Genomic DNA, 6,855 nt, shown 5'->3' with positions numbered 1-6,855 from the left:
AATACTGGAAAAACCCAGCAGGTCTGGCAGCATCTGTGGAGAGAGAACAGAGGGAAGAGTTTTCTCCCCGTTGGGGAGGGGGGGGAGGTGTGTGGGGGTGGGTGCGGGCACGTGCGCAGCCAATCGGCACCCCTGGTCAGCTGGGTGCCGCCATTTTATGTGGGCGGGCCAATTAAGGCCCGCCCAGGGTGACGCTGTGGTGGCCTAGACAATTAGGGAACCCACTTAGTACTAGAAGGGTTAATGGAGAAATTGAATTAAATGCTTAGGCCTAAGAAAAAGGCACTGCAACCTTGAAGAATAATAGCATCTTGTCTGATCACTATAGCAGGATGGGCCTTGAGACATTCCATGATTCTCTCTCTTGGGCCGAATGTAATCAAAGTTGCAATAGTCAAATTATAAACAACTGCACTTGTGGTGTAGGAATGGAAATTTACTGGAACATGGATTGGTCAGGAAACTTATGCAAATAAGTGGATTGAGATGTACAAAATTTACTGATTGGTTGTAAAATGCTTTTAAGCAAGTCTTTGTGTATTCTGCTTTGAGGCAGCACAATAACTCTTGCTGTATTGTTCTCCACTGTGCACAAGTAATAAATGGGGTTTCCAAGTATTAATGATGCCTTGGTGTGATTAATCTCCGACAGTTTCTGGAGGTCCCACCGAGATGACTAACCCCTGGGGTTGAGTCACGGAGCGCCAGCGTTAGGACCTCGTGGTTCAAGGACTCCTCAGTCCGCGGCAGCCCCATTTGGGCTTCTGGGGTTTGTTGACCTGCGATCTGCCTTTGCCTGCCTGTGGCTGACTCTCAGGGTAGGTCAATTATTTAAATATTTGGGAGATTAATTTGGCCAGTAATTTAGTGTAAGTTAGTAGTAGTATTCCCAAGTGTTCGAGTCCCCTGGAGGTGAAAAGTAGTAGCAGTAGTATACCCAGGGGTTCAAGGTCCCTGGAGGTGAAAAGTAAGTAATTTCTGTGTTTTTTTTTGTGTATATTATTAAGTAAAAATGGGAAATATGGCATCAAAGAAACCCCTGGTTCCCCCTTTGAAGGGAATCCCAAATGCTTATATGTATGTCCATTTCGGTCCTGAAATTGTCCAATATGTTTCTGATTGGGTTAAATGGACTCAAGGTAAAGGAGAGAGCTTCCCACCAGCTGGAACTTTCAATCGGGACAGAATTGAGCGCTTATAATATGTTTTAAGGGAGATAGATAGTCCCCTACTGAATTTTCTGTAACTTAAAAAAAAAAGAATTGATCTAAGTTACAAGAACTGTTTGTGCTGAAGGGAGAGAGAGAGAGAAAGGGTACCCCTAGGGGGTTAATGAGCAATTGACAAGCAGCAGCAGATAAAATGTGAGCTTTTGTCAGTTTGAAGGTCCCTATAGATGGAGCCTTCAAGATCCCTTTATTCCCCCATTGCTACTCGAAGCTTCATTTAGAGTTAAGTTCAATATTATAGGAGTACTGATACATACCTTTATCTATGTGTTTGTTTGTGTGCAATGAAGCATTTGTATGTGAGCTTTAATGTGTTTTCTTCCCTGAATTGTCTTTTGTGTGAGTAGTTGGGCACTTTAGAGTCGAAAGCCCCATATTAGATTAAAGGAAAAGTTTATTCAAATATTCCAAAGTTTTGAGTATAAGGTTTGAGTTGAGATTTCTGGCAAAAATCGTAATTTGAAGATAGTGTAAAGATAAAACAGGGTTTGCCTTTGTTTGAGATGAACCAACCCTTGTACCACCCCCTTGCAGGCTAGTAGGGAATAACCCTCATCATCAGTTTCCAAGCTGATTGGGATTAATACGTACGAGTTAGTATTCTAAAATTCTGAGGAAAAGAAATTACTTGAAATTCAGAAAGATTCTAGGAAAACCAAAAGACATAAACACAAGGTCTAGGTGGTTCCAATGGATAAAAAGGGGTTTCTAATGAAGAGATGAATTAAATATTAAAGGAAATCTGCTTTCCAAAAGCACTGGAATTTGAATTTGGGACAATCTTGAGATGTAAAGTGCAGTGTAATTTAACAGGTTACTTTGAATAACGAGGATGCTATCTAAGATAAGGAATGTGTCGATAAACATATGGAAATTATAACTTGGATACAAATCGTTACACATAAAAAAGAGGTTGTTTTAATTTTGGTAGTGTAAATTACAGTTCCTGCAAAGTTAAAAAATTTGAGGTTTGGTTCTTAATAAAGTTCTCAAAAGGGAATTTTCATTTTAAAAGGTTTGACAACAATTGGCACTAATTCAAATGCTGCAAGCTTTTGTATTTGTAAGTCTGTTCCCAAAATGTGAAGTTAAACTCAAGACCTTGACAAAGTTTGGCAGAAATTCATTTTTTGGCTGAGTTAATGAATCTGGGATAATGCAAAAAAAAAAAGTCAGACATAATTTAGTGGGACAATAAGATGTTTGAGAAGAAGATAAGTAGGCAAAACATGTCAATGCTTGATTTCTGTTTTAAAACTGTTATGAGAATATTTTATTTATTTTAAAGTCTCTCCAGACAACCTGAACAAGATAAGATGGTAGCTGTTGCATGTGTAAAATGGTATGAGGCAAGTAGGAGAATGAGTTAGGGAAAGAGAACATAATGTACAAACTGTTTTAAGGGAAATGAATTCGATAATCTGGCCATCAACTGAGGCATTGGAACTGCACAGGGGGAGATAAGCAAAGATCTAGAGACAGAGATCCCCATTGAAATGGAATAGTTAATATGGCCTAAAGAGTAAGGAAACATTTTAAACGATCAAGACAATAGAGAAACTGAACTCAAGAGAATCTTAGGATGATTATGGTCAGGGAAAAAACTTAGAGGTAAAACTATGTGGAATCTATAGTTCAGGAATTGAAATGTAAGGAGAAATAATACTTAACAACAATTTACCACAAGATGGATACAGGTAAAGGGAAAGCTGGAAAAAGGCTAAATAGATGTATTACTGATTATATTAATGTGCCTGCGAACTACAAAAAGTAAGACCACAGGATTAACACCTTGATGACAGGCAGAGTTAAGCGGTTCCCAGAGAGAACCACCACAGGAAGTGAAGATACTGAGCCATTGAAAGATAGGATAAAAAGGTGCATTGTAGAGTTGTTTAAGGAATTGAGGTCTGACATGAGACAGCAGCAGGAGAGAGTAAACTGGAAGGAGTGAGGGTGCCTACCCAGATGGATTCAGAACACGGAACTCATTTCACAGGGAGAATCATTAAAGAAGTGTGTAATTTTATGGAGATTAAACAGAAATTCCATATTCCTTACCACCCCCAGAGTCCAGGGATGGTGGAAAGGATGAACTGAACTTTAAAAAAACATCAATCAAGAGACAGAGAACAGCCCAATATTCTAATGTGCCGTGGGCTACCCCAAGCAGGACCACCGGGTTCACCCCATTTGAAATGATAACAGGAAGGGCCATGCAATTACCTGAAGGCCGTATAGTAGGAGGTGTAGGGCCACAGAAAGGAAAAATACAGGACAATGTAAGGGAATTAAGTAGGCAATTACATGAGTTGAGAGAGGAAGTTAGAGACTGACAGATGATTAAGGATATGGAAACAGGCAAATCCAAAGAGCAACAACGGACCCCCCCACATGGGGAATAAGGTGATGGTCAAAGTGAGCTCAGAGCAAACAGGACCATACGAGGTAATTATGACAGGTGATACATGCGCACTTGTAGGTATGAGAACGAGAGCCGATGTTAATGTCTCCACAGATCTACGATCCTGGTTGTGGGCGTATCAGTAATGGCAACAAGGTCGGGGATCATCACTGCTCATCCCGCACCGCAGGAGGAACTTTGGTACAGCACGGACAGTGCCGAATGCGACACACAACGGGGAATGATAAATGTAACAGTAGGAGAACAAGTGCTTTCAAATTGTAGTAAGGGTTGCTTCAGATCAGGCATGGGAGGTCCACCACTACCCAGCCACCTCCCATCTCTACTTTCACAGTCCAAGTAGAGATAATTGAAGACCCTCAAACCACACCGACTGACCCATCTTGTCCGACTATGCATCCAGCACTGATGAATGGTTTGGTACTGGTTAATCAGAAGTTTTGTATGATAATGTACACCATGAGCTGGTACCCGTAGTCTTGAATATATCTGGAATCATCCTGCCCCAGTGGTGCTCAACCCATACCCAAGCACTCTATATGGCTCTGACCCGCCAATTGATGACTGAAGCAGTTCAGTTCAATGGCGAGATGAGATCAGGCTTCGGAGGGAACCGCGTTAAGCGCAGCCTGATAAATAATGCCGCTACAATATTCAATATAGGGACATCATTGGTTAATCCAAAGTCTGGCTACCGTGCTCGAAAGTCATGTGGGAACTATCAATAAATCAATTGAAATAGGGAAAGATATTTCAGACAAAGCGAGCAGAAATGATGTATGCAGCAGCTATGGACAAGAATCATGACTTGACCGGTTGCCAGCTTAGCGGTTTAACACGTGTATATAGAATGAATGTTGAATGTATAGTGAATAGTAATATGCTAATAGGCATTGTGTTAGTAATACCTGTCATACCTATTTCAATGACATAACCCAGGCAAGATGCCCACAGTGACTGCTGGTACGGGACCCCAGACATGGGGCCCATTTGTGCACCTACAAATGGACTTTATACAAATGCCTAAATGTATGGAATATAATTATGTTTTAGTTATAGTGTGTTTGTTCTCGCGATGGGTGGAGGTGTATCCCACCCGACGAAATGATGCTGTTATTGTTGTAAAATTGTTGTTACGTGAATACATACCCAGGTTTGGGATACCAGAGATTTTATCGAGTGATAATGGACCTCATTTTATCGCTAAAGTGATAAAGGAACTGTTGAGGGCCTTACGATGCAACCGTCACCTTTCCTGCCCATACCACCCCCAGTCTACTGGGGCAGTGGAAAGACAAAATGGTATTCTGAAAAACAAACTAGCTAAATTATGTAAAGAAACCGGTTTGAAATGGTCTGAAGCTCTACCCTTGGCGCTCATGACTATGCGCTCTCACCCTAACTGTACCACCTCCCTCTCTCCTTATGAAGTTGTAATGGGACGTCCTATGCGCCTCTCAGTGGCCCCACCTTTGTCTGCTAGGGAAATGGACATCCACGCTATGGATGAGGGAACGGTTACATACTGTACAGCGCTCACTAATTCTCTCAAGAGCTTGCATATACAGGTTGTAGAAGCTCAGAAAAAGCCCACCATTGAAGATTGCCATCAATACCAGCCCGGGGACATAGTCCTGGTAAAGACCTTCAGGAGAAAAGAACAGTTTGGAACCTCAATGGGAGGGGCCTTTCCAAGTCCTGCTCACTACCCATACAGCCGTGAAGGTTGAAGGACGTCCCTTGTGGATCCACACATCGCACGTCAAGCGGACGCTGACCTCAGACGGAAGTGCTTGTGCAGGAACTTTAACTGAGCCGTCAGAATGCTGACTCTGATTTGGATCCTGTCCTGCGTGGTCCTTGCGGGGGCATGGACTACCAATTCTGCGGTTCAACGAATGCAGGCCGTAGCCTCGCAAGTTAATCGGACTAAATGTTGGATTTGTACTCATTTTCCTGTTAACCCCTCCTCCTCTGAGATGTGTTTTCTGGATTTCCCCTCAGATTCCGCATGGTCCCTAGGTAATACAGGGGCCCTCATTCATCAAACGCCCATTTGGAGACGGGAGCCCACCTTTGTGTTTGTTAAGGGGGAGGCCTAGCTATGCGTCAGGAGAAATTATACCAAGGGTAGCACTCAGGTGGACGAGCTGCCATTGGGTTCCTGTGCCTATCTTGCTGATTCAAGCCAGCTATCTATTCCCTCCCTATCCTCTGGAATCAGGATTCCATTGAGGAAGAAGCTCGGCGACTAGGATACAGAGAACTTGGCTAAGGGTGGTGGATTGTCCTTTTAGGACAAAAGGGGGGGAAGTGTGGTGGCCTAGACAAATAGGGAACCCACTTAGTACTAAAAGGGTTAATGGAGAAATTGAATTAAATGCTTAGGCCTAAGAGAAAAACACTGCAACCTTGAAGAACAATAGCATCTTGTCTGACCACTATAGCAGGATGGGCCTTGAGACGTTCCATGTGTCTCTCTCTTGGGCCGAATGTAATCAAAGTTGTGATAGTCAAATTATAAACAACTGCACTTGTGGTGTAGGAATGGAAATTTACTGGAACATGGATTGGTCAGTAAACTTATGCAAATAAGTGGATTGAGATGTACAAAATTTACTGATTGGTTGTAAAATGCTTTTAAGCAAGTCTTTGTGTATTCTGCTTTGAGACACTACAATAACTCTCGCTGTATTGTTCTCCCTTGTGCACAAGTAATAAATGGGGTTTCTATGTATTAATGATGCCTTGGTGTGATTAATCTCCGACAACGCGTGCCTGGAAGCGCTGAGCGCTCGCTGTACGGGCAGAGGGGTGTTACGTTCTTTTGCGTGCATGCACGTGAAAGAGTGCAGAAGTCTGTGCCTCAGGGAGATTACTTTCACTTGTGAAACATTGAAGAAAGGTAAAAAAAGAAACATTTAAGGACATGTCCCCTCATGTGAAACTGTCACATGAGCCAGGACATCACCATTCATTTTATTAAAAGTTTTTCAAACACTTTAAAAACGTTCATGAAACCTCATCCCGCCCATGGATGAGGCTCCATGAAAAATGCGAAGGCCACCTGGGCTCTTCACCTGCCCCGCCAACCTTAAGGTTGGATGGGCAGCTCAGCTAATTGCTTTATTGGCTTTTTAAACGGTCTTAATAGGCCTTTGACAGTTCGGCTGCGCGCCCGCTGAACTGAAAATCTAAATG

The 6,855-nt window shown here is 42.6% G+C and overlaps 1 long non-coding RNA gene across 1 annotated transcript; it reads left to right on the top strand.

Moving 5' to 3' along the window:
* The first annotated feature begins 640 nt into the window (after positions 1–640).
* On the top strand, positions 641–6,391 carry LOC144690976 (uncharacterized). The gene is made up of 2 exons (XR_013579021.1): positions 641–818; positions 5,223–6,391. It is a non-coding gene; the product is annotated as an uncharacterized LOC144690976 (long non-coding RNA).
* The last annotated feature ends 464 nt before the right edge of the window (positions 6,392–6,855 follow it).

This window comes from Cetorhinus maximus, chromosome 2 (assembly GCF_964194155.1).
Source record: "Cetorhinus maximus chromosome 2, sCetMax3.hap1.1, whole genome shotgun sequence".
In the NCBI taxonomy this organism is placed as follows: domain Eukaryota; kingdom Metazoa; phylum Chordata; class Chondrichthyes; order Lamniformes; family Cetorhinidae; genus Cetorhinus; species Cetorhinus maximus.
The sequence above is the reverse complement of the archived record's forward strand: the minus strand, read 5'-3'. Positions and strand labels throughout refer to the sequence as shown.